Source organism: Neofelis nebulosa, chromosome 16, assembly GCF_028018385.1.
Source record: "Neofelis nebulosa isolate mNeoNeb1 chromosome 16, mNeoNeb1.pri, whole genome shotgun sequence".
NCBI classification, from domain to species: domain Eukaryota; kingdom Metazoa; phylum Chordata; class Mammalia; order Carnivora; family Felidae; genus Neofelis; species Neofelis nebulosa.
Genome location: NC_080797.1, coordinates 22,106,112 through 22,132,934, shown reverse-complemented (window position 1 = coordinate 22,132,934; position 26,823 = coordinate 22,106,112). Strand labels below are relative to the sequence as shown.

Sequence of the window (26,823 nt, the reverse complement as noted above, 5' to 3'; positions counted from 1 at the left end):
CTATTAAGGCTTGCATGATTTCCCAATTTCAGTCAAGTTAAATGGAAGTTGACACTGTCTTGATTACATGAGGGAGAAAGACATACACACATACAGAAAAGAGAAGAGAAGAAAAGAAAATGTAGTATATTATGGTGAAATCACCTAGGATTTTCCCTAATTCCTGAAAAGAAAGCATTTTTCAGAAAAAATTTTGAATGAATACCTCATGTCCTCATCAACAGAAAACTCTGCCTTTAAGGAAGAAGGCTCAGTAGAAAAGACAAATACTGTGGTCCAACAGATGACATACAGATCTGCAGGGTAACTGAAGCTCCTGAGGTTTGCAGTTTTTCAAACAGAAAAGGAGTTGTTTCTGATTCCTCTGGAATTTAAGGTAGTTTTATGGGTTTCATTTTCCTCCCTTTGAATATCTTCTCTTTTTTCTGAAGTTACTGTGTGCCCTTGGCCCAGACATTAGGAGACAGTTAATATCTGATGTGACAGGACTATTGCAAATACAACTCCTCAACTGGAGAAGAATGGAGGGTTGATGGTTAATGCAAACCACTAATTTTTAAGGGGAAGGAAAGGATTGGAGATCGGTGCATCAACAGCAGCATCTCAGTGGCTATCCTGTGAGCTAAATGGCCAGAATACACATTTAAAAGCTGAGTCTCCTTTTAATATGTTGGATGCTTCCAGTGTTAAAACACCCATTTCTCCCAACACTATGTGCATACTTTGTGCCTGAACATATGTCATAAAACATATACAAAACACCCAGGATTCAGTGCCCCACATGGATGAGATGGTCTGATATGATACAGGGCCCATGTGTTGCTGTGTTAAATAAAGAAATCATCTTGAGAACTATCAAGCTCTGTGAGTGACCAAAGTAAATGGAAGCCTGTGTTTTTGTCCCCCAGTGTCTTATTTTCTATCTTTGTGGTTCCTTTCTAATAAACATGGTAAATAAGAAAATGACCTACTCATTTATCTGAAGAAAGTTACAAGGAAAGACAGACTTGAGAGCGTTGACTTGCAAATGCACATGAGTCCACGATAGAAGGCAGAGGTCTGATGTGCTCAGTATGCTGTTGTTCCCTTTTCCCTAATGGAAATTTCCACACCATCAGAAATACATGATACCTCAGGATAACAGTCCTCATCTTGCATTTTAGTGTAGTTGCTAATTGAAAATAATCATTCACGGACACTGAGGCTGGTTATGTGGAATAGAAGCAGGCAATGGCCAAGGAAACTTAGCAAAACCCTTGACCTGGACTTGTTTCTGAAATCCAGATAGGCATTGTTGATCTCCTTCACCCAACTGTCAGAGCTGGTTAAGCAGTTTCTGTACGATTGCTGCCTTTCAGTCTGGTGTGAGCTTGAAATTGCATGGGCAATTGGGACAGGACAATGGGTGTAAATCAGTGAAGATCAAGGTCAGATAAGAAACCATAAGCAGGAACTGGGACCTCATGGGGGCAGACTGCAACCCAGGTCAGTTCTTACTGCATCTGACCTCGGTGCTGAGGTTGTCCCTCATTCATTACAGAGCCATTCGTTACAGAGCTAAACACATAATCCCGGTCTAGGAGTTGGAGAAGCTGAAGGAGGATCCAGGAGAAGGTCCAGTAGTTTCAGGTCTCTCTGTTGCTTCACACCAGTAAGTCAGCAAGTCAGCAACAACATATGTGAACTACAAAATGCTGCTGCTTCCTTTCCACCCTCCAAATGTTCTAAGAATCTCCCTTGTGGTCCACCCCAACTGGAGACATACAAGAAAGCAGGGTTGCCAGGTAAAAATAGATACACAGTTAAATTCAAACCTCAGATAAACAACAGACTCTTCTGGTAGAAGAATATCTCAAATATTGCATGTGTGTGACATGTCCATATTGAACATATATATGTATATATGTACATATTATATATATATATATATATATATATATATATATATATATTCGTTGTTTATATAAAATTCAAATATAAGTGAGTGCCTTGTATTCTTATTTGCTTAACCTGGCTACCCTAAAAGAAAGGGAATTCTGGGAAGTGTAGTTCAACCTAGCCAAGCTGACACATTACAAACCCATTACATCATGAATTAGGAAATTTATAAACTGAGATTATATTGGCCACAGGTGCTCTCAACTCTGGATCATTTAGCTCTGCCAAGAATACAAGGTAGAGTACAATAAAACATGGTCTGTCTAGGTCTCTTTTCAAAGCAGATATAGATACCAGTCACAGTAAACAAAAGTCACATGTCCAGCAAAAGTTCTCATATTTCTGAAAGCTTTCCCCTTAAAAGACTGATCCTCACCCAGGGAACACACAATTACCAGCGGAGCTTTTTCAAAAGTATAGATGTCTGGGCCTGACCCCCTAAGACCTAATCAATGAGAATCAACAGGGATGACAATAAAGCCTGTGTTGTTACTGTTGTTATTTTTTGAAGACTACAATAGGTTGTCTCAGTGTGCACTCTTTATTAAGAACCCCAGCCTTAGAGGAATAACTAAAAGTGAATACATGTTGTGATCTTAATAGTTCATATGAGGTTGCTACATTACATGTTTTCCCCAAGCCCCACAGAAAATTCCTGGTAATACCAACATTACATATAACTGATCAGACATTTAAAATGTCCTATCTGGGACACCTGGGTGGCCCAGTCAGTTAAGCATCCAATTCTTGATTTCAGCTCAGGTCATGATCTCACAGTTCATGGGATTGAGCCCCACGTCAGGCACTCTGCTGACAGCACAGAGCCTGCTTGGGATTCTCTCTCTCCCTCTCTATAAACATTTTTTTTTTTTTAACGGTTCTTTAAAAAAAATAAAAAAATAAAATATCCTACCTGTGCACTGTGCCTCCGGTTGGTGTTGAGTTTGGGTTTAGTGGGTGATGTGTCTAATCATATACCGCTTACACTCTGGCACAATAGGCATATCTCTGCCATCACCTTTATCAATTTGTTACCATAGCTCTTGACCTGTTTCTCTCTCTTCCTTCATGGCTCCTTAAAGCTGGAAGCCATGCCGGACTCTTTTCTGCATCTCTGACAGTACACAGAAGTCATGTGACACACCAAAAGTACTCATTATATATCAGATGAATCAAAAATGTATGCCCATTCCTCCCTTGCTCCTTATTTTGGCCTTCTGTTAGTCTTTATTCAGAAATCAGAAAACAATATTGAGTGCTCATTATAAACCTGGCTCTGTTGTAAATTCTTTGTATTACTAACTGAATCTCCAAAACGTTTATATGAGATACGTGGCTGAGAAAATAGATACAAAGACTACAGTGCTGACTCTTCATCACATGGTTGATAGTGAAAGATTCAAGACTGAGTCCAGATGCCTTCTCTGAACTTCCAGGCTGAAGTGGTTCCCTGGAGAGCCCCATACAGGACCGTACTGCATTAGGTCACATTCTTAAGACTTCATTAAGAGAAAATCTGTTAGATTAAACCCAAAACCATTATTACATTCAACTTTCTGCCCACGAATGCACACTATTGCCCCAGCAAAGGATCCCCTCTGTAGTGGAATATGGAAAAAGGTCTAAAATTCACATCTCGTAGAGTGAGGCATAAATCACATAATTGGCTCTTGTATCCAAACGCATCGATGTGCAGAAACATGATTCATTAGAGATCACATGGTCACAGGGAAGCAGATCTGGAATTAGGACCCATCAGTTCTAATTTGCAAGCTGACGGCTTGTAACCCTTCACTCACATCCTTCATGAGGATTGGCAACCCCTCCACATATGATGCCTCGGTCACAGTTCAGCTTAAGAACAGACAAGGCAGAGCACCACACCACCTCAAAAAGAGCATCCTCCCTCAAGATGCCTTTCCCTTCTTCCCTGAAGTAACTCTCTTTTGGCTTTCTAGTTTAAAACCCACAGTCTCGGAGGATAAGGACACAAGTGCCCCAACCATTAGACTGAACAAGACTGATACAGAGAGGACATTTCCAGGAACAGGATGCAGGAGGCCCCCACACCTCTGCCTGTAAAGAGAGAAATGGGCGGCCATACTCCTCCTTTGGGTAAACCAGAAGAGCAGCTTCTGGAATCCTCCTCAGGAACATCAACATGGTGTCCGTGGCCTGACAGCTATAATCAGGGAACTTCACAAGATGGGGACTTTGGGCCATCGCAGAGCCCAGGAATCAAGACATATTCGGAGGTTGTGCCTTTGACTTTCTTCACTAACTGCTGTCCCCTCCTTTTATTCAAAAAAGTAATAGCCACACAAAGACAAGTTCAGAGACAGGAACTGCTAAATAGAAAACATAGACATAAAAGCCAAACAGTGAAAGGGGACAGGGAAAGAGGCTGTTTAAGGAGATAAACAGAAGGACTCATGATGCCCTGCCATAAATAAATTAAAGAACATTAAACACATACATTCCTTTTAAAGAGCTACAATGAGAAGAGTACATGCACTTTTTTTCAGTGTTATTCAGCCACGTTGGAAAACAAAACTCTGAAATTAATGCCAAGATAACAGAGATGGGAGCAGAACTTTCCCCTATAATAATTATCTTGCTATCTGTCCATCTTAGGTCAATAAACATGGTATGACTGACAGGTTAAAATGTTTGGGTTAGTCTGAGCTCATATAAACTTTCTAGGATGGGAGAATGTTAGAAAACAAATATATAATCTTCCTCCATCTTCCTACTTTCAAATCTTCTTCCCACCTGCCCTCCTGTCTGTTGGGAGCGTATGTCCACAGCACACTTCAGTCATTACAAGGGTTATCACCAAGCTGATGGGCACAAGGCAGGGTGAGAGCTAACAAATTATTGCATTCTCTTAAATAAAGGGAGAGGACATGCTCAGGAAAACCTAATTGGCTTCCATGTACAAGAAGAAAAAATAAGTGAATTCAAATAACTATCACTGTTACTCCTTTGAACACTCTTATAAATTCTGGGTCTCCCAGATGTCTTAACCCTTTGTTGTAGAGAATCAGGGTAATGGATAAGGAGATCATTTAGAGGAGCCCAGACCTGCCACTTAATTCACAGTGGGAAGAGAAAAGAATCACTACTCAAAAAGAACAGACTCCATCTGGAAGGTCACAGGAAGGCAGAAGGGAAAAAGAGCTTTAGGGAGATTTTTTTTTTTTTTTTTTTTTTTTTTTGGAAATGTGAGAAGGAATTGGTGGGCAGAGAGTATCTGTGAGGTAAGAATGGAACATTTTAGAAAATCCTGGTGTGTGCAGTAAGTGGAATAAAAATATACCTATTTTTTATAGATATCAGTAAAGTCAAAAATGTCTTTCCAATGAACGTCAGTTTTGGACTGGTGTTTATTTGAATGGGGCACTGTGTGGAAACAGAACAGGAGGCACACAGATTTGTGTGGATTACAGATATTTAATGGTCTGCTTCAAATGTCACTTTCCTTATCATGTGCGTCCCCCTTCCCCCCAATGACACCCTTTTGTGAGGAAAAAAATTCACTGTGCGGATGATTACAAAGTAGACTGCATGAAGACTCCAATAGCAAATAATTTAAAATCCCAAGGGTCATATGATTGAAAACTGCTGGCATAGCAGGTAGAAAACTCGGGTCTTAGAATATACAGCTACTATAAAATGTGAGGCAACGCACATTTATTCATTAATTAAATAGATTTCATATGCCTTCTATTCACCTGGCTCTCTGCTGTGAAATGTGATTACAGCAGTAAACAAAAGAGACAAAAGTTCTTATTTGTGGAGCTAACTTTCTAGTGGGGAGAGACAGGCCATCCATGCACAAATAACTACATTATACAGAATGTCATTTGGGAATAAGTGGTATAAAAAATACAGTAAATCACCTAAGGGGCTTAGGAACTTTCAAGGATAGGGATGGTGCTCATAATTTAAATAGGACAGTCAAGACTTCATTAATTTTAAGGAGTTGAGGGCATGAGCCATGTATCTGGACAGAAAACATTCTAGGCAGGAAGTAAGTGCAAAGACCCTGAGGCAGGAGCATTCTCAAGGAACCAACAATTTATAGAGTATTTCATAATATTCAGAGTTTTATTTCTTCACGTAGTCCCAAATGAGATAACAATATCAACTTCATAGAACTTTTGTGAAATAATTATAAACAATCTATGAAAAGCACTTGGGTTTTTAGTAACTAATTAATATGAGTAATTAAGTAACATTCTTCTTGCCATAGTGCTGATTTTCCAAGAGATGTGTGCTGCCTTCTAAAGTCAGATCACAGGAGAACAGGCTATAGGGTAGTCTAGCCTAGTGGCAAAAAGTAATGGATCCAAATTTAAATTCCAATTCCATTATTCACAAGATGCATAAACTTGGATAAATTCTCAGTATCTCTAGGTCTCTGCTTCATAATTTATAAAACTGACATAATAATACCTGTTCTTCAGTGTTGACATGAGGGTTAAATAAAACACTAAAAATAATGAAAAACAGTAATAATAGCTAACATGTATACAGTGCTCACCATGTATAAGGCACAGTGTAAAGCTGTTTCCCTGCATCAGTTCATTCCATCCTCATTAACACTGGAAAACCCGTTTTACAGACAAAGACACTAAGGTCTAGCTAAAGTGCCCATGGGTCCATAAGTAGTAAACTGTGGAGTGAGGGTGTGAATCCAACAGTCTAAAGACAGAGCCTGGGGCGCCTGGGTGGCTCAGTTGGTTAAGCGTCCGACTTCGGCTCGGGTCACGATCTCGCGGTATGTGAGTTCGAGCCCCGCATCGGGCTCTGTGCTGACTGCTCAGAGCCTGGAGCCTGTTTCAGATTCTGTGTCTCCCTCTCTCTCTGACCCTCCCCCGTTCATGCTCTGTCTCTCTCTATCTCAAAAATAAATAAATGTTAAAAAAAAAAAAATTTAAAAAAAAAAAAGACAGAGCCTGAGTTACCGGCTAGCATATTCTAAATTCCCTCATGCTATGCCTAGCACCTAATTAATGCTCAATAAATGGCAAAGGTGCCTGGTGGCTCAATCAGTTAAGCATCAACACTTGATTGCAATTCAGATCGTGCTCTCACGGTTTGTGAGATCGAGCCCCACATTGGGCTCGGCGCTGACAGCGTGAACCTGCTTGGGATTCACTGTCCCCCTCTCTCTGTCCCTCCCCAGCTCATGCATTTGCGCTTTCTCTCTCAAAATAAATAAATGATTTTAAAAATCAAATGGCAGATGTTACTGTTGTTTATGATGGTATTACCACCATCATCATCATTATTATGCCATTTAGAAGAAGCAACTAACTCCATTGGAAGGAGACCAAGCACAAATTTAAAATAATATTGCTGGCAGGGTTAGAGACCAATACACCAGCAATAAACAATAAAAAGATGTGCCATCTAGACCCCCACTTTGCATTAAAGGAATGAATCACAGATGTATCAGGGGCTAAAAACCAGGGAAGAAACACAGCTTTACTCTAGTCCCAGGTATTCTAAAACTGAGAATACCAGGTCTTGGAAAAATGCACTGGGGTTTTCTTTTTCAATGTGGCTAAAGTCTTGTTTTTCTCAACACACCCAACAGACATGTATACAGAGTACTGTCAGTGCCCCAGCCTTCCTCCCAGGAATGGAGAATAAAAGTAACCCCACCACACACACACCATGTGCTTGCTGCCTGTCTGCCTTCTCATTGCTCAAGTAAGTTTGTACAGATGGTTTTCTGAATTGACTTCTTTTTAAATAACTCAAACTACAAAAGTTGGTTCTTCTCTTCTCCTGCAAACCCTAACTAGAACTGCTTCTGTTTGCTTTCTTAGTAACTTTAATCCCAAGTAGATTTTCCTATGTAACACACACATGCACACACACTTATACAAGTTTATTCTGGTAAACTACTGTTCCTTCAGGGGATCCAGAAGAACTCACAGTTTGACCTTTATAGAAAAGTATCATCCCAGTACTTAAAAAATCCTCAGTTTCCCCAAAAGGAAGAGGATAAGAGACTCTTCCTATGGGCAAAGTTTTTGTGGCAATGTCTTATAAGTAAATCTTGTGCCATATAATGAATTTCCTAATAAGAAAAATCTATGTAGGGAATAGTATTAGAAGAGAAGGCTTTGCAATTGGACAGAACAATGTATTTATTACAGGTTGGGTACTCATGGCTCTTGGGATTTTTCTGCTGCCTGGAAAGATCCCCAAAACTATTCAGCTCGTTTTGTAATAGGTTTCCCAGTCTCACTGGGCCAATAAAGATTCAATTCACTTCAGCTGGTACTTATCAGCATATTATTAGGAAAGGCATGCTCTCAGCCCCAGGCAGTTATCTGTGAAGAGACCCAATTTCCAAACAGGAGTCCAGTTCAGAGTTACCTCCCATTCTCTAATGTAATTTCCCCTCCTTACAGTCAAATCAAGGTATTCTTCTTTAAAACAAACAAACAAAGTCTCTTCTTACAACCAGAAATCAAGACTTCTATTTTCAACTAGGCTTCAAGTATCTCTGTGTCCCCATGTTCTTAATCAGGAGGAGAACAAGAGAAGATAAAGGCTTCCCAAGTCTAGTGCAAACCCAAAGCATTTTAGGACTGAACGAACCTCAGTAGAGAACAGCAGAGATGCCTCACTGGACTCAGGCTCAGTATGCTATTATAAGGAGCTGTTCAGAAACACTACTCCCAGTCATGAGGACTGGACTCTTTGCTGCTTCCCCCTTCCTATGTGTGTACTGATGTTTATTTCATTTCAGTTTCCCCTAGTCCCTCCTCCAACCCAACATTTGCAAGTTTTTGAGGGCAAGTTAATCAAGAGTTAACCGGTTTTCAAAGCAATGGGGGCTTCTCAATGTAGGACCTTTGTTCAAATAAGATTTTCTTTCTCCAAAGTGGAGTTTCTGCCAAACTTTCCTTTTCCCCCTCACTTCACCCCTACTTCAGGAAGGTGAGAAATGGAAGGAAAAGTAGTAGCAGAGTATTTAACAGTGTCGGAAGTCAAGACACATTACCCCTTCGTTATCCCGAGGCTTTCCAAATGGAGTCAGTGCTGCCTGGAGTGTGTGCTCTCGCCGTCTTCTTGCTGAGTGCACTGAGCAAGGCAGTGAGCTGCGGTTTTCTTAGCCAGGCCAAGGCAAGCAAGCTGGATGGCACTGGGAGTGCTGAAAGGCTCCTGGGTCACTTCGTGGTATGCAATGAATCAGGAACTCACAAAGGTATTGATTCACGTTCGGCACACATTAAAATGTACAAGCAATCTCTGTTGTGGTTTTCATTTCCAATTTTTTAATATGCCTGTGTGTGTAACTTATGTGAGATCAGATGAATTCAGATGAATGTTACCCTTTGACAAATAATCTTGATAAAGTCTTATGCTTAGGTTCAGCCCTACTAGCAAGCTCCTTTCTCATTTAGAAGAATACTCTTCCAGAAAAAAATTTCTTCTCTCGTACATTTGTTTCTGGTTTGCTGCTACTATGATACTGCATATTGCGTGTGTGAGAAAGAGAGTGTGTGTGAACATTAAAAGGAAGCACAGTCAGGGGCGCCTGGATGGCTCAGTCAGTTAAGCATCCACCTCCTGATTTCGGTTCAAGTCATGATCTCGCAGTTTATGGGTTGGAGCCCCAAGTCAGGCTCTGTGCTGATGGCATGGAGCCTGCTTGGCTTGGGATTCTCTCTCCCTCTCTCTCTGCCCCTACCCTGCTCTCACACATGTACATACTCTCACTTTCTCTTTCTCTCTCTCAAAATAAAAATTGAAAGAAAAAAAGGGGGAAGCACAGTCAAATATATATGTATGGTACAAGACACAGAGCTAGAAACTCAATGTGATGGTCAACTTTATATGTCAACTTGAGTGGGCCACGGGGCACCCAGACATTTAGGCAAACATTATTCTGGGTGTGTCTGTGAGGCTGTTCCTGACTGAGAGCAACACTGAAATTGATAGACTGCGCAATGCAGAATATTCCACTCGTGGGCCTCATCTAGTCAGAGGAAGGCCCAAATAAAAGAAAGCTAGTCCCTCCATGAGGAAGGGGGAACTTCTCCTGCCTGACTACTTTAGCTAAGATATCATTTCACTCCTGCCTTTAGACTCAGCTGACATATTGGTTCATCTGGGATTTCTAGCCTGCGAGCGTTCAGAATGGAGCATGGCTGGCTCTTCTGGACCTCCAGTTCAGATCCAGTTCACTGGATACCTATCTCGGGACTCAGAAGCCCCTATAATCTCATGAGCTAATTCCAATCAATTCTAGCATATACACATACTGCTTCGTGTTTCTCTGGAGAACCCTGGCTAGTACAGTCAGGTTCTAGTCAAATAACTGCAGGATCTTAGGTGATTCAGTGAACCCTCTCAGGCTCCTTTTCTCCTCTTTCATGGGAAAAAAAAATGATCAAATGCCTCCCAGTGCTAATGAAATGATTTAAAAAAATAACAAAAAAAGATAAATTGCAAGGAGATCCCAGAAGTATACATCATACATACACTCATCACTAAGAAAATTAGTCTTATGGTTTCATCCAGCAGAACCTACCAATCTTTCAGTTTTGACTGAAAATAGGAGACTTACCTCTCCAACATTAACAATGTAGAGCTGTTTGCTGGCTTTAACCATTGAAATCTTTCTTATTCCTTCTAAAAACTAGTCCCTTTGATTAAAGCAATGGGAAGGTCATTCATAAACATATTCTGACAGTAAGTAAAACACAGGTGCTTAGCATAAAATAATTGAATGTAGAGCTGTCTCCATTCAGAGAAAAATGGGACCTAAGATATTTTGGGAGGACAGACCCTCTTTTTAAATTGCATTCCAACTCTCAAATGATTATAAAAAGGGGCACAATTTACCACTGTAAGTAAAGTCTTCATTTCCTAGTTCAAATTTCTGGTGGACATAAGATTAAGCTCGACATTTTGAAAACCATTTACATTAGATTTGATTTATACAATTATACATCCATGCCACATCCTACCCTAACACAATACTGGGTACAGTTAATAATTTCCCATTTAATAACTGCGTTAGTGAGTGAGTGACTAGAAAGCAATATTATGTATCTGTAGAGAATACAAACTTTGAATCAAATGGACTGGAGTCCTGCCTTCAGAAATTCCTTAGTATATGACGTTGAGAAAATTACTCAACCTCTTCAATGGTCAAATAGAGTGGTTTTGCTTTAAGGAATCAATGTATTGCCTGCTGTGCACTTAGCAATCTGCTTGGCAGCACATACTAAGTCTTCAGCAAATACTAGCACTGAGTATGAGGATGGTCATCTATAAATTGATCAGAGGTAAGACTGTTCTAGATTCTACCTACTTCCTACTCAAGGAGAATAACCCCCTTCTCAAATTGTTGTTCTTTCTTTCCACGCAAAGGAATGAGAACAGAGAAGGGAAGGCAAAAGAAAGAATAAGGGAAAAGCTAGAAGGTGCAGCTCTAGATAGAAATAGTAGCACTTCGGGGCACCTGGGTGGCTCAGTCGGTTAAGCGGCCGACTTCGGCTCAGGTCATGATCTCGCGGTCCGTGAGTTCGAGCCCCGCGTCGGGCTCTGTGCTGACCGCTCAGAGCCTGGAGCCTGTTTCCGATTCTGTGTCTCCCTCTCTCTGACCCTCTCCTGTTCATGCTCTGTCTCTCCTTGTCTCAAAAATAAAATGTTAAAAAAATATATTTTTAAAAATAAGAAATAGTAGCACTTCACTGTTTGTGTTTTGAAACGAAACACTACTATTCAACAAAAAAACAGGAGTTTCCATTATGAGAATATGCTTTATTTTCTGAATGCTAACCTTCCTCGTGATTGTTCTTTTCAGACTCAGAGTTTACTACCCTTTCCCAAAGGGGCTCCCAGAAGAGCATTCTAAAAGTTACATTTTATCATGTCCCTCATCTGCCCAAAATCCTGCTGGCTTCACATCCAATTTAGAGTAAACCCCAAAGTCCTTGGCTTCCTCACTGTGCCTCCAGTATGCCTTTGGCTGGCTATTCCCTTTGCGTAATGCTCTTCCCCTAGAAGATCATATGTCTTTCTCCCTCACCTAATCCCAGGCCCCCTGCTCAAATGTTCCTTTATCAGAAATATCTTCCCTAGTCAGACCCCTCCCCCCACCATCAGCCTCTATTCTATTATCCAGTGTCATGCTTCACCATAGCTCTTATTGCCACTATAGGTTTATTTGGTTCTATATGTCATTACTTCCTGTCCCTCCCCACCAATGCCACAAGAATGTCAGCTCTGTGAGAGTAGAGACAGCATAGAGTTTACTGTTCCTACATATAAAGTCTCAACAAATGACTGGTACACAATTAGCACTCAAACATACTGTTGAATATATAAATGAATGGGACTAAGGAAGAAAAAGATGGAGGAAGGTAGACAGGGTGGGAAGAGAAGTGAGAGGGAGGGACAGTTATTGATGACCAGAGGATCAGCTTATTGAAAAGGATTTCACCTGATGAAATATACTGGTTATTGTGTCTTAAAATGAAGAAAAAATGGGACACCTGGTGGCTCAGTTGGTTAAGCATCCAAGCCTTGATTTCAACTCAGGTCATGATCTCCAGGTTCTCTACACTGACACAGTGGAGCTCATTTGGGATTCTCTTTCTCTCTCTCAAAATAAATAAATAAACTTTTAAAAAATAATAAGAAAAGTACAATGAGGAAAAAAATAATCACAAGAAATCTAAGGAAAGCAGTCAGGGTGGCTAATGAAACAGAGAAGAGAAAGGAGGGAATGATAACTAATATATATTTTGCCTTATCTCCTTCTCGTCTTTATGATTTTGAGGTGGAAGGTAAAGATATGCTAGGAGTCCAGTACTTATCACAATATTATGAAATAACATTCCAGAAAGCAGCTCAGGTTTTCCTATCCTACAGATAATATAAGAAGGTGGAAGACATGAATGAGGAGAGATGGATTTTGCATTTCCTTATAAACAACTTTAACTTTTCTACACTATATTCTATGGCAGATACAATGCTGAGTGATTGCATATACAATCCTAAATTCAGTTTTCACAATGACACTCTGAAAAAGATATTATAATAACTATTTACTGTTGAAGAAACAGAAGCCCAGAGAAGTAAGTGATTTATCTCAAGGTCACACTGCTGTTTAAGTGGCAGAATGTTTGGGCCAGGTCCACGGATTTTCCTGCAACCTCCTGCTGCCTCAAATGGATATAGCAGATGTTACTTCTTAGACAACATGTCCACGAGCCTTAGACATTCACAAACAAATTTGTATTTGTTGCCAGCCCCCTTGGAAGCTTACAAGAGACAAAATATATGGACCACTTCTTCTACGTTATAGCATCCTCTAGAGAGGTTACGAGCAACCAAACAAACCAAAAAGTCTATTGGACACTTTGAGGGTCTTCTCAGCTTTTAGGCCAGATCAGAACTCCTCTAATTGGCTACTTCCTCTCCGTTCTCCTGAGAGCTCCAAATTGGATTAATATCTTATCTGATCTGTAAGTGCTTTTTCGTTGTTGTGAGCAAACTTATCCAGGTTTCCCCAGCTTGAAGGCTGCCAATCTCTTGGTGAAGTCAAAGCAGTAACTTTCTTATTCTGTTACTAGCTCCACTGGGTTAACTCAGATTAGGAAAAATTATCACCTTGTTTTTAAAGAACTCTGATTTCATAGGGGCCATTGTTATGCTAGTTTCAGGAGTTCTGTCCTCTGAGGTCATAAAATACAGTAGCTACAAGAGGTGGAAACGATGGATTAGAAGAGAAAAATGAGATCTCCCTCCTCTTCCTCCTCATTAATATCTCCAAAGATCTTGGAGCCCTTGCCAAAAATGTGACTGAGCCTTCACATGGGTTTTCAAATCAGGTTCAATGTTTGCTTAAGTTATATGGCAATCTTATCAGTTTGATTGCATATACCCATTGGAGTTCAGCTTGATTTTAGGTTTCTAAAGTTGACTTGGTAATTTCTAATAAATGTCAAATATTACAAAGGTTCAGATGTGAAGCCAAACATATTTGGGCTGCAAGTTTTTGGAAAGCTGGAACTGACTCTCTTGAGAGCTTTCCAGTAGGGATGGGCTAGTGTTTCTTTGCCAAGTTTAGAACCAAATCCAAATCTAAGAGGTTTAGAGCTCAGCCTTGGCTGGAATCTTCTGGAAGTTGAGGGGGAGTTGTTTTATTTTCCTCTAATTTAGCAAGCTTTCAGAATTATGTCCCAAGGGAACTGTGTATAGATATTCAGTGGCTCTGAGAAAAACTCCCTTAAGTGACTGTGATTTTTAATGTTTTTATGTTTTTGATCCTACACAGGCAAATGCATCTGCATTTCTTATTTTTCACTGTCTTCATGTGATTGACTGGGTTCTATCATTGAAGAAAACTCACCTCTGTACAAGCCTTAGGAGACAATTTCTTCTCCCCGCCCCCTGCCCCACTAAAGTTAAAGGTAAATCACTCCTCCAGGACAAATGGTTTGTGCCCAAAATTAATACATCCAAGAAAGCAAAAGTTGTTCCTTGGCTCCAGGGGAATTATACAAATATCATTTTGTCTGGGCCCCACTCTCTTCCTGTTTATGGAGAAGCTGTCATAGTGAGAGCTGAACCGATTAATGGAATGAATGAATGGTAGAAAGCAAGGAGTGGCCCCTATGGACTGGACAGGACCTGTATAGAAAACGGAGAGGGCTGGGAATCAGGGGACCCAGATTAAAGTCCCAGTTCAGCCACTCAATCATCCTGATCTCCCATTCACAAGTTATTTAATTGCTGATCTTGCTTGTAAAGGGGGAAAAACAATATCTGCTGTATTTACCTTGAAGGAAGATGATATATGTGAAAGTATTACATAATGTAAACATGCAAATAGACAAAATTCTGGGAACTGTAAAAAAGTGCTTACCCCGAATTTTGTAATCTCCATCCATTTTAGAGAATATGAAATACGATCTGCTTTGACAACCCAATGTCATTATAGTCCTTTAACATGATGCAGTTTTCAAGGAACAGAATTACTGACAACTATGGAAAGCTTTAAAAAAATCTCCTTCCCAAATGGAACTCTCTGAGTTTCCTTCCCCCACCGAAAAGATCTCCTTTAAAAGAAAGAGTCTGGAAAAGACCACTGATGAGGACTGCCCCAAACTGGCAATGAGCAAGGCCTCACTCTTCTTACTCAGGACCAATTAATATTCATGTAGACCCAACCTTGAAGGGATTTAGCCCCAGCATTTCATAAAACTGAAGCAATCCATCATCTAAAAGGGCAAAGAGGCAAAATTTCTGAGCACTTTTCCTCAAACTCCATCAGAGAATATAAGCTCACGTTACTTCCCCTCCCCAAGCCTTTCCTTCTTTATGAAGTGAGACTATTGTGGGCAACCGTGGTCTTGTAATGCATTTTTGGCGGGCCAAGGCAATACCATGGCTTCAGAAATTCTCTTTAGTAGAAGTTGGCCAGTGTTCTATTGTTTGCATCTGGGACATGGCCAGTAGAGTTCGGACATCTGCCCACTGTGTTAGCTCCTTGGGCGCCAGTGGGCTGAAGCTCATTATTCCACCGGGAATTATGCCTCTATTCTTGAAAAAGGGAGTGACTCACCAACAGCCCTCTATCACATCTGACATTTGGAGGATGAAAATCTCTTTTGAGTTCCAAGTTTAGTTGTGAGTGAGTTTCTTATTCTGACCAAGCTGATCCATAAAGGTACTGCCTGACCAAGCTTGTGTTTGGTCATCACACTGGAGTTGCTATTTAGTAGGAAATTTGGGAATTCATTTCTAGACATGCTTACGATTGTGCCAATCCAAATGGTCAGCCCCCTCTGGCTGTAAAGACAGAAGATAAAAAGAGAAAACAGTTGCTACAAGAGGCAGTGGGGTAATGCTGGTGTGGTATAAGAAGGTGACAGATTTCTCAGTCCTTGCAGTAATTCTGCTCTTTCCCTGTCGCTTTCTTTTTAATCTTATTGTAACCGATTTCTAGTCCTTTGAGAATCTCAGTAAACATACATACTCTAGTTCCCTATTTCTGTCATGAGCTAATTATGGCGCATTGGAAAAGTAAACCTAAGGTTCAGTATCTATGCCTCAAAAATGAGGACTATATCAGTGTTTGCCTTACAGAACGGCAAAGCTTTAAATACTTAGCACAAGAGCATGGTGCCTAATAAGTGCTCAGTAAATGTTAGAGCTAAAAATGATGATGGTGCTTACAAACAGCTTTTAGCACAGTATTTAGCATGCAACAAAGACTGGCTACATCATAAGAAGTATTAAAATTACTACATTATTATTTGTTCTAAGTGAAGGGTGAGAAGAATCCAGCTGGCTTCTTTCCTCGGGTCTATTTACAGATTTTTTCCCGTGGGGTCAACACATGGCTTTTGCCAGACCAGAAACTGAGGCTTGGTCTTGAAATACCATCATCTCTGCTATTCTAAGACTTTGCTCCCTAGTACCTGTCTACCAACATTTTAGTTCTTTAAGGGGTTCCAACCTGGCCTTCATGGCTAACAATAGCCAATAACTTCCCGGAAAACAAAGAGCAGGATATTGAGGTCTTTTGGCCTTTGCAACAAAGAACAGCTGGATCCAATTCAGAGCCTTAACTGAAGAAAGAAAGAATAATGGACAGCCTTCCACTGGTCATGTGTCAGCCACTACAGGCTGTGTCTCTACCACCTGCAGGAACAGATTCAGATGGAGCATTTTTATTAAGGAAAATCTTCCTGCAGATCACAAGCAATGACCCAGTGAGAAACCAAACTTGCAGGGAACTGGTTGGCAATACCATGCTAGGATGTTGCAGCAAGGAGCGGCCTTTCGAGTGGAGAGTTCTAGTTTCAAATGTTGACCGCCCCCCTTGGGCAGCTTTATTTATCCTTTCTGTGCTTTAGGTTCCTCATTTTACATAAAGAGGAGGGATATAATAATTACATAACACTTCAGAAGGCTGCTGAGATTTAAATGAGATCTTGTTTGTTACAGCACTGGCCACAGCCTGCGGTAAGTAGTAAGTGTCCAATACTTGTCAACATGGGTTAGTTCCCCTCCTCTTTCTCAAAGCTTTCCTGAATGTATCGGGGGAGTACAATGGTGGCAAATATACAGTGGATGCTAAGTAAATGGCACTTTCCTAAGAAACAGTGAGGAGCCCTGAGGCCCATGCCCCTGGGAGTGTTAGTCCAGTGCAGAGTGCCAGTGGGTGGCTGGAAACCAGCAAGACAGCGTCAGCTCTGAGCTTCTCGAGGCCCATTGTTCCCCCACTTCAGGTTGCAAATTACTGCCATGGCCTGCTTATTATTACTTCGACTCCTCCTTCTTCCACATTTCACTGGCTCGCTTGCCTGCCCTTGAGCGTCTCAGGGAAGCCCTTCCCACACCCTCCAGGGAGTCTGCAACACAGCCCAGATGCTCTCAAAGATTAGAAATACTTTTAAGTCCAGTCTAAAAAAATAGTCCTATCCTTTGTCTCAGGCCATTATTTCTACTCTTACCAATTTTGGAGGATGCAATTTCCCATTCTTCATTTATAATATTTTGCTCAGGGTATTTATAGATTGTCAGCCTATATATCAAGTCCCCTGCTTGATTACACCATATAAATTCAGTCCTATTTATAAGCCGAAGCACTACTACTAGAATAGGAATTAAATACATTTCTGGTTTTGGAGGCAAACAAAACTCATTTTGATCTAACTCAGTGTCTCTCTGGATGAAACATTAGCCTTAACCTATGAATTAGAATTTTTGTGCCGCAAAAATCACCTCATTTTGGAGGCAAGAAAGGTAAAGCACTTTCCTCAAGTGATACTGTCCTGCTAATGGCAGAATCAAGACTTGCACCCATGTAGCCTGATTCTCCGGTCAGGTGTCTCTTCACTGTCCTAGGATAGCTGATCTGGTCATTCAAAATTTAAACTCCTCTGCATCCTATGTAAGTCCTTTGGTATATGGGTGCCATATACATGTCCAGGGGACTTTTTCCCACTCCCAGGAATGACCTGCCTCACCTGTCTACCTGGAAAATAAACTCATCCTCCAATGTCCAGCTCAATTTTTTTTCCCGCAACTGTCCTGAACATCCTCAGAAAAAATCAGTTTCTCCTTCACCTGTATGCTAATAGAGTTTTGCATATGTCTCATTTGTAGAGCACATTGCATTGAATTATAGTTCTTTGTTTATCTTTGCCTCTCCACCAGGCTGTGAATTTTTCAAGCTTAGGAATTATATTTTATTCATCCTCGTATCCAGAGTTCTCCAAAGAGTTTCCAACACATGGTAAGCCTTGATACCTGCCCCATCTTTTTGTTTCTGCTTTTATTCTTTTTGTTTGCAGATGATAATTTTCATGTTAGTGGCTTTAGGGAATAATAATGACTTATATAGAGTATAACTATTTGCTTTTGACCAACATCTAAATATGTCTGAACTACTGTGGATATCTTGGACTTCTAGGAACTACAGGTACTACTACTAATAATAATAATTGGAAAACTTTGCCTGGAGGATTGGGTAACTTTGTGCAAAGAAACTGAGAGAAAGTTCACAAAATCAAAGCACTAAATAGAATAACCAAAGGCTTCTCCTTTATGTTTTAAGGTAGCATAATTTGCTAATCTTTAAAGAGTCTAGAATGATCTAGAGGCGCCTGGGTGTCTGACTTCAGCTCACGTCAGGTGGGTTCAAGCCCCGCATTGGGCTCTCTGCTGTCAGCACAGAGCCTGCTTCAGATCCTCTCCCTAGCCCCCTCTCACCCCTCCCTGACTCGTACACATGTGCTCCCACACTCTCTCTCAAAAATAAATATTTAAAAAAATATAAAAAATAAAAAGCCCAGAATGTTCTACCGTTGACAAAAAGCAAAACAAACAAGCAAAAAAAAAAAAAAGAAAGAAAGAAAGAAAGAAAATTTAAGATGACATATATGCCAAAGTTTTAATGTCAAAGAGATTAAAATTAAACCATAGCAAAATAAAAACTTGCTGTTTTGGAAAGTAGATAATAACTCCAGTATACAAACCTCTAGTGACTTAAAATTGAGTCTTTTATCCCCAAATGGCAATGAAGTCTCCAACTGTAAGTAAAATGGAATTCTTTAAAAAGTAATCTGAACTCTGAAGTATACCCCATCCTTGGGAGATATCATGGATTTCTCAACTGTGTAAATTATTCTTTAATATGTTCTACTCCAGTTTGCAGCAGAAATACAACACTTAGCAAGTGGCCTAGAAGCTGTGAAACACTAATGCTGAATGACCGAGACTGCCCCCTAAATATTACCTCTATAGGCAAATTCTTACTTATGAGACCCTGTGGGGAGTCAGTCCACCCACCGCCACTCCCCATAACCCTCTCCTGTTCCCTGGGACTAAAAGAGCGATGACTTCGAGCATATTCAGTTTCCAGTGTGGCTTGCCCTGGGATTATACCAGATTGATATTCGGAGCCATATTTGGTTATTCTTGGCACCAGACAACCACAGTTTCTACCAATCAGGTTATGGCGTGCTATAATGGGAAGTCATAACATATTTAATAAAGCGGAAAACCAAAAAAAAAGGAAAAAAGTCCTAATGCATGGACGACATATAACTTAACAGTAATAAAGGAAGTAAGACAGGCTTCAGGCATGTATTTTGTCTTAAGAGCAGAGCACAAACACCATTCAACACAAACTAGAAAGAGCAGAACAGAATCCTGATATGTTGAAAGCAGCCAGAGTCAGAAGCTATGAAGGTAAAAGTTATTTGACACAAATGCCACTGTTTAGATTTCTTAAAGTTCTGTGTGAACTTATCTTACCTTAGAGACTGAGGAGAAGGAAGAGAAGTATCAGCTCATGTATAGAATGTCCCACAGATCACAGTAATGACTCTCTCAGCTGGAAACAGAAATAAAAGTCATATCGATGGTGTTAGTGTTAGATGATGCATGTGTGTTTGTCCAAATTCCGTGAAGAATTTCAAATGGCTTGATCCTAATCACCAATTCCTGGCCAGAAACACACTTTCCTTCAAACACATCTAGTCTATTTTTTTTTTCTTTTTTCCTCAACACCTCCCCTAACCTTACCAAAAAGAAATATTTTATTTTGATTTTGTTCTCTCCTCTTCTCGCTATTTGGCATAATTATAAGTCACATAAATAATGACCTGTATTGGCTACTGGGCCCAGTGGAGTTAAGAGGACAAAACAAAGGGAATGTGTTAACATGACTCTTGGAAAGAGCACAGCTGAAATGCATGGTTTAGCATCTGACTGGAAACTGAATCTTAGCTCTTCACTTGACTTCTTTATGCCTCACTGTAAGATGAGAATTATAAAAATCAGTATTTCAGTTTATGGTAGCTAGCTCACTGCCTGACAGACAGTTGGCACAGACACACATAATTTTGTATTCTACCATCACAAACTTGTTTATAAATATATTATTTTTCTATTTCGTATGTACATACTTTTATGTATTTATACATATATTTGCTGTGACATGCAATTGTTATTATATTTATCTCCAATTATGCATTAAGCAATGAGATAGCACGAATTAGGAAATAAGCAGAAAACAAGATTCAAATGAGGTTCTTCCTCTTCTGTAAGTTATAATCGGGGGGTTGGGCAGGGAGTATTCAATTCAAAAAAAAAATTCCAAAATAGTTGACAAGACAGGCCAGTTTCCCCTGGACAGTCCTGATTTTTGTGTGTTGTCTCAGCATACTTATTAATAGCTCCCTCTTTGGGAAGAGTGTCCTGACTTGATCAATTAAATGCTCACACACTAATGGCCACATGTGGTAAGATAAACCTGAGAGAAGGAAAACGTCCTCAAGGGCACCCGAGCCAGGATAAAGCTTGCTAGGGTTAGGCAAGATCTAGGCTGATGAGGGGAAGTAGCCATGTGAAGAATAAAACAGAAGCGTGGCAGGAACCACCAATTTCAGAAGGATATTCTCTCTCCCTCTCTCTCTGCCCCTCCCCTGCTCGCTCTCTCTCTCTCTCTCTCTCTCTCTCTCTCAAAATAAATAAACTTAAAAGAAGAAGGAGGATAGAGCAGTGAGTGCAAAGATAAAAGCACAAGGGTCTATGAAGAATAGGAGAAAAATTGAAAAACAGAGGGATTATGCAGTTCCAAGGAGAAAATTGTAAAGGATGGCACCAGATAGATCGGTAGTTATCAGCTCTTACGAGTTCAGACGGTTTGGACCAGTCTATTCTAAAAGCAACACAAAGGAAGAAGGTGTTCTGTTTACTTGAATGGGAGGCTCTGCCATGAATGTGGGAAACTGCAGGCATAGAAAATAAAGAGCCTGTTTCATTTGGAAGCCCTTGGGGGACTGTTTATTTTACAACAAAGTAGTATCACTTTGTTTGTGGCCTCCTTCTTCCAGACGGTAGACGGGATCTGGCTAAGAACCCCAAAGCATGCAGCATCCATTTCACTGCTGAGTTTACATTTCAGCAGAACAATTCCAGAATGAATCATTGCACGCACAGGTTGTTGGTTATGCCCGGTTTGAAGCCCATTTTCAAAGCTCTTTTCTACTTTGTGTTCAAGGCTAAGTTTGCAGAGATTTATGTGGAGATTTCTTATTCTTCTTGAAAAATATAAAATCTTTCACCAGAGTATTTTTCTCACTCAGTGAGGCAGTGCTGGGCCTCCTTGTTGTTATTCTCCTTAAGACCTTTTCAACTTCCACTCAAATCTCTAGCATTTTTACTTAAGAAAGGAAGGGAGTAGTTGAGAAAAGAAAAATAAGCCCCCGACATGATCTAAAATGGGATGGGAAGTGAATGCATCCCTTTCAAACCAGCAGAATGTGAGAGAGAAAGCAGTAACTCAAGGGGACAAAACGGTGTGCCATCAAATAGGGAAGTGATTTTAGGAGGATTCAATTTCTCAAAATTCCCTACTGCTAAGACCCAGCCTAATGCGCAGTAGGGTCTGAGGAATGGGTAGGTGCCTTCAGCGATGACAGTAGCTCAACACTGGGAAATAAACCTCATTAAAGAACGACTTTGATCAAACATTATATATTCAAAAGGATGTGGCACCCAGTTTACAAAGAGAGGATTTCATGACAAAAGGAATCTGGGGAGTGAGCAGGTGGTGAATTCAAACCAGGCTCTTCCACATACATGCCTTGTGGCCTTGGACAAGTATCTTAAGCTCTCTGAGCCTCAGGTTCTTCATATGTACAAGGGGGAAATAATAGTACCTACCTTGGAGGATTGTTATTAGGATGAAATATGTATAAAGTACATAGAGTAATCCCTGACACAGAATAATTGCTTTTTTTTTACCCATTTTTTTTCATGTTTATTTATGTTTGAGAGAAAGAGAGAGGGAGAGGAGGGAGGGGGCGAGGGAGACAGAATCGGAAGCAGGCCCCAGGGTCCAAGCCATCAGCACAGAGCCTGATGCAGGGCTCAAACGCACAAACCACGAGACCATGACCTGAGCCGAAGTTGGACGCTTAACCGACTGAGCCACCCAGGTGTCCCAGAATAAGTGCTTTATAATGACAACAGTAATAGCAAAAACCTACCAATAATTACTACTCTAAAATTTCTGTAAATCTAAAGTTTATGTTTCTATGAAATTATTTCGACTCCGGCTATGTTTCTTCCACCTCCTTCAAATCTTCCTAAAACCAAGAAGAATGTGTAATGCTTAGAGCAAAAACTACCAATTCAAAATATGTAAACAAAAGAACTCGTGCTATGCTTTCTAAATTTCTGGTGATACACCTACACATACACCAAGTCCCTTAGTGATAAGAATATTTGCCCAGGTGAAGACAGTAAGGCCAGACATTATGGGGAGCTAGGCAGGGTCAGAGTTTATCTTTATAACTCTTTGTCTCAGTTTATAGAAAAGGAAAGGTCCCAGCTTCCAGACAGCCATGAAAACAAAATAAACAGGCATGTAAATGAGATGTGTTTTGGATGTGGGTTTGTATATATTGGCAGGAAGAGCAGTGAAACTTTGACTCTACTTTCTTATTCTTTCTTCTGTCCCCCTCAGTGCCAAAGGAGTTATTTTTAAAAGCATGGGTTCGTGTTTTTGATCATAATGTTATGGCAAAAGGGGAGATGACCTTTACATTTAGTTAGTGGCTGTTATGCAATCAGCAGGCCCTACATGGCAGCACTTGACATCTGGTCACCAATAATTTGGGTATTCTACAGCTCTTTCATTTGCCCTCACAATTAAACAGACCTCAGCAAGCCCGAACGTGGTAAGATAGTAATTTATTCCTTCGTTCATTAAAAGAATATATATTCCCTACCAAGTTCTACCAAAGCATCTTCCAAAGCCCAGTCTGGTATGGAATAATATGCAGAGATAAGCAAGTGTGCTAAATCTCTACCAACACGTGCAGAGGCATTAATCCAACTCTGTGCACCAGGACTGAGACAGAACTTAACAGCTAAGAGCACTTCTATGTAAAACCCAAAGGATAAAGAGACGACCTACAGAAGCAGCCACATGAGATACAATTCCATAGGAGACCTGGGTTTGTAATTCAGCAGGTTCATATCAATGACAAGAGACTGAATGTCATGATTTATATAGCGTCCTAATTCTTCAGCATGTCAATTCTTAGTTTTGACCACTCTGTAGGGGTTAAGTTCTGGGACAATTTTCCTAGAGAGAAGAATGATAATTTCTGGCAAATAACAACAAATGCTGACTTTGTACATTTTATGCACTATTTTTTTTTTTCCTGGAGAAAGGGGAAAGTAAAAACTAAATTACTTCTGTGGCCTAATATTTTTTTCAGCCCTTACCTGAGAGACCAATGAAAGCATTGTCTATATTATTCCAAAATGTTGACAGAAAACCGATTCAGTAAATGTTCAAATAGTTTTCTTTATACAGAATTGAACAACTTGGAAAAATCTCACTACGCCACCAACTAAATTTCTCTATTTTCTTTGGATATTTGGCGATGGATGGTCTAAGACTACACATTAAAACATATTCACATAAAACCTGTACTCAGGGAAAAAGAATACAAACTCATCTGATCCTCATTACTGACCTTTTGTTATAAAACAGACTTAATTTTTCAAATCCCAATTCTCTGCTCCCGTGATGGCATTCTGCAGGGAGAATTGTTTGTAACAAAACTGGCATCAAATGAGATCTGATCCATCCAAAGAACCCAAATAATATCTCTTAAGGACAGGGTGGGGGGATGGGAGCTCATCCTATTCCTACAGAAAAAGAGTAAAATTGAAATGGTGAAAATGAATAATGTTTAAAATGTGTATTCCTTTATTTGCATCAACGTAAAGAGTCACAGATTTGAGACTTGCGTTACAATAGTTACTACTAGCTTCTGATATAAAGAACCCTCTGCACATCAGTGGCTTAGCCCAACAAAGATTTCTCTCTCACGCATGCAGTGTCCACTGCTGATGGCCCTGGGCACCCCTCCCCCAATTGGCTCATGGGTCTGGATTCCTTCTGTCCTATGGTCCTGCCACCTTTGGAGCCCTTTGCTTCTAGCTGCACTGACGATGGAGACAGAGACAAGGAGATAGAGACAGAGACAGAGACAGGGGGGGATGGGAGATGATGCTGAACAGTCTTGAAAACAGTAACAGACATCTGAATGACACCTGAGGGTCTAGGGGTTCTGACCTCTCAGCCTCACTGGCTTTAGTATTTTATCTACCAACAGCCTGTTCCACAATCCCTGGATCTTCATAAATCCCAAACACTCCTCTTTGAGGGCAAGGAAGGAGACCAGCGGACAGGCCAACACACAACTGCCAAGTAGCTCACAGCATCTGTAGGAAACGCAGCGATCACACTTCTGACAAATGATGCGGCCACCTCTCTGTACATGTCTTCTCCCCACTCTTCAAGCACCTGAGATAAATGAGTATGCATGGCTTTTCAAGGGCCCTTCCACTATAGGGGCGCCTGGGTGGCTCAACTGGTTAATTGTCCCACTCTCGACTCTTGACTACTCTCAGGTCAGCATCCCAGGGAGGTGGGATGGAGCCTGGGATCAGGTTTCGCGCTGAACGTGGAGCCTGCTTGGAATTCTCTCCCTCCCTCCCTCTCTGCCCCTCCCCTGCTCGCTCTCGCTCTCTCTCTCTCTCAAATTTAAAAAAAGAAAAAGAAAGGAATTAAGGGGAAAATATAGCCGTTCTACTATATTAAGAGCCGGGGTCTGTTGAAAGCAAGACAACAGGCCCCAAACGGCGTGGTTCTGCGAAGCCCCCACCGAGGCCTGATCGGCGTCCGCTCGCCCGGAACTGGAACCCCACTCCGGTGGATTGGGAGCCGCGGGGATCAGCTCCCGGGGGACCACCTGCCCCCACGGAGCCCTGCCGGCCCCCAAGGTCCCCCCCCCCCCCCGCGATGGTCAACCCGCCGTTTCCCGGAGGAGGACTCCCCCGCTTCCTCTAAGACCCTTTCACTTCCTCCAGTTCCTCGCAGGCCCTTTCCGTCCGCCAGTTCGCACGCTGCCCGGCCCGCGGCGAGTTCTGAGCGAATCAACACTTGAGTCGGTTACGAGGCCTCCGTTTACCTCGTATCGGCTCTGGGGTCAGAAGAGGGGACTGGAAAAGACACAAACACACGCCCCCTGGAGGAGCGAGCTGCAAGGCCCTCGTACCTGCCCAGCCGCCGAACCTGCCGCTCGCTGGCTGCCTCTCCAGGCGGGGAGGCCCCGTCTTGGGATCCCAGCGTCGCAGTCGTTCCCTTCATGGGCTTTCAGGCTTCACGTGAGCGTTTCGGCTTCCAGGCTGGGTGTGGAAACCGTCGGCCGGCGTCCGGGCTGACTTCAAAACCAGGACGGCCTCAGACTGGAGTCAGACAGCGCCGACGTCAGAGCGAGCAGACGTCAGGTGGGTCCGACGTCAGACTGCGTTCGACGTCAAGCCGGGGTCCACGTCAGACCGGGTCCCACCTCCAACTGGGTCCCACCTCACCCTGGGTCCTACGTCAGACGGGCCCCCAGCTCAGAGCTGGTCCCACTTCAGCCCCCGTCCTACCTCCGACTGGGTCCCACCTCAGACTGATTCCCACCTCAGACCGGGTCCTACCTCCAACGAGGTCCCACCGCCAACTGGGTCCTACATCACACTGGGTCTCACATCACGTTTGGATCCCACCTCACGCTGGGTCCCGCCTCAGACTGGATCCAGCCTCAGACTGGGTTCCATACCCCCCTGGGTCCCACATCAGACAGGTCCGACTTCACATGGGGTCCCAAGTAGAAACCATAGGGGTCACACTGTGTCCAACATAGAAACCGGACCGAATTTAAGTGGGACAAGGATCCAGGGTCAGACTGGAGCCAGTGAGAGGCCTCAGGTGAATAAAATTGTGTTTTAAGGCTGCTCAAGTAAGTTTAACCTTAACAAACTTAATCTTGAATTACTGGGAGAACTCTGAAGCTCTTAGATAAGCTTATCCATTTAAGAAATGCCCCAGAGGAAAGGGGGTCTCAGCCAAGCACTAACTAGAAAGGGTAAAAGGGGTTGGTTTTCTGTCTCTGCAGTTTCTGGCGACAGGATGAAATCTTCTGGAACAGCCCATCGAGTCCAGAGCCTGCAGCCTGGGATCCTGGGAAAGCACAGAAGCTAGCAGAGGGTGAAATTGTTGCCAAAGTCAGCGCTCCCAGATCTCTATGGTGCCTGGTGGAGAGAGAAAGGTAAAATTTCACCTTATCTCTTCTTTCCTAAATTCAGATTGGCTGGGGGAAAAAAAAAAAAAAAAAACATTTATAAGAATTAGATCTTTGAATGTGACTTGTGAATTTGCTTTTTACAGAACCTGTTGGTGGTCGATTCTTTTTCTCACAGGGGCAGCTGGGAGAAACACCTTCCTGTTTGTCTCATTTTTGTGTCCCG

The 26,823-nt window shown here is 41.6% G+C and overlaps 2 long non-coding RNA genes across 5 annotated transcripts in view; one reads left to right on the top strand and one right to left on the bottom strand.

Annotated features, from left to right (window-relative positions):
* Positions 1-25,974, bottom strand: part of LOC131496859 (uncharacterized) — a 211,003-nt gene extending 185,029 nt beyond the window's left edge. For 2 of the 3 annotated variants that reach the window (XR_009254678.1, XR_009254679.1), the window contains exons 1-2: positions 25,584-25,970; positions 19,753-19,831 (exon numbers count right to left, since the gene is read on the bottom strand). This is a non-coding gene — a long non-coding RNA (uncharacterized LOC131496859). Of the gene's footprint in view, positions 1-19,752; positions 19,832-25,583 lie in introns of all 3 variants that reach the window. The other variant, XR_009254677.1, reaches the window with a different exon arrangement.
* Positions 13,674-19,875, top strand: LOC131496858 (uncharacterized). 2 transcript variants are annotated; one of them, XR_009254676.1, is made up of 5 exons: positions 13,674-13,778; positions 14,258-14,393; positions 16,845-16,953; positions 18,151-18,229; positions 19,758-19,875. It is a non-coding gene; the product is annotated as an uncharacterized LOC131496858 (long non-coding RNA). The 2 variants fall into 2 exon arrangements; XR_009254675.1 differs by having other exon boundaries at positions 13,674-13,811.
* Positions 25,975-26,823: the final 849 nt, after the last annotated feature.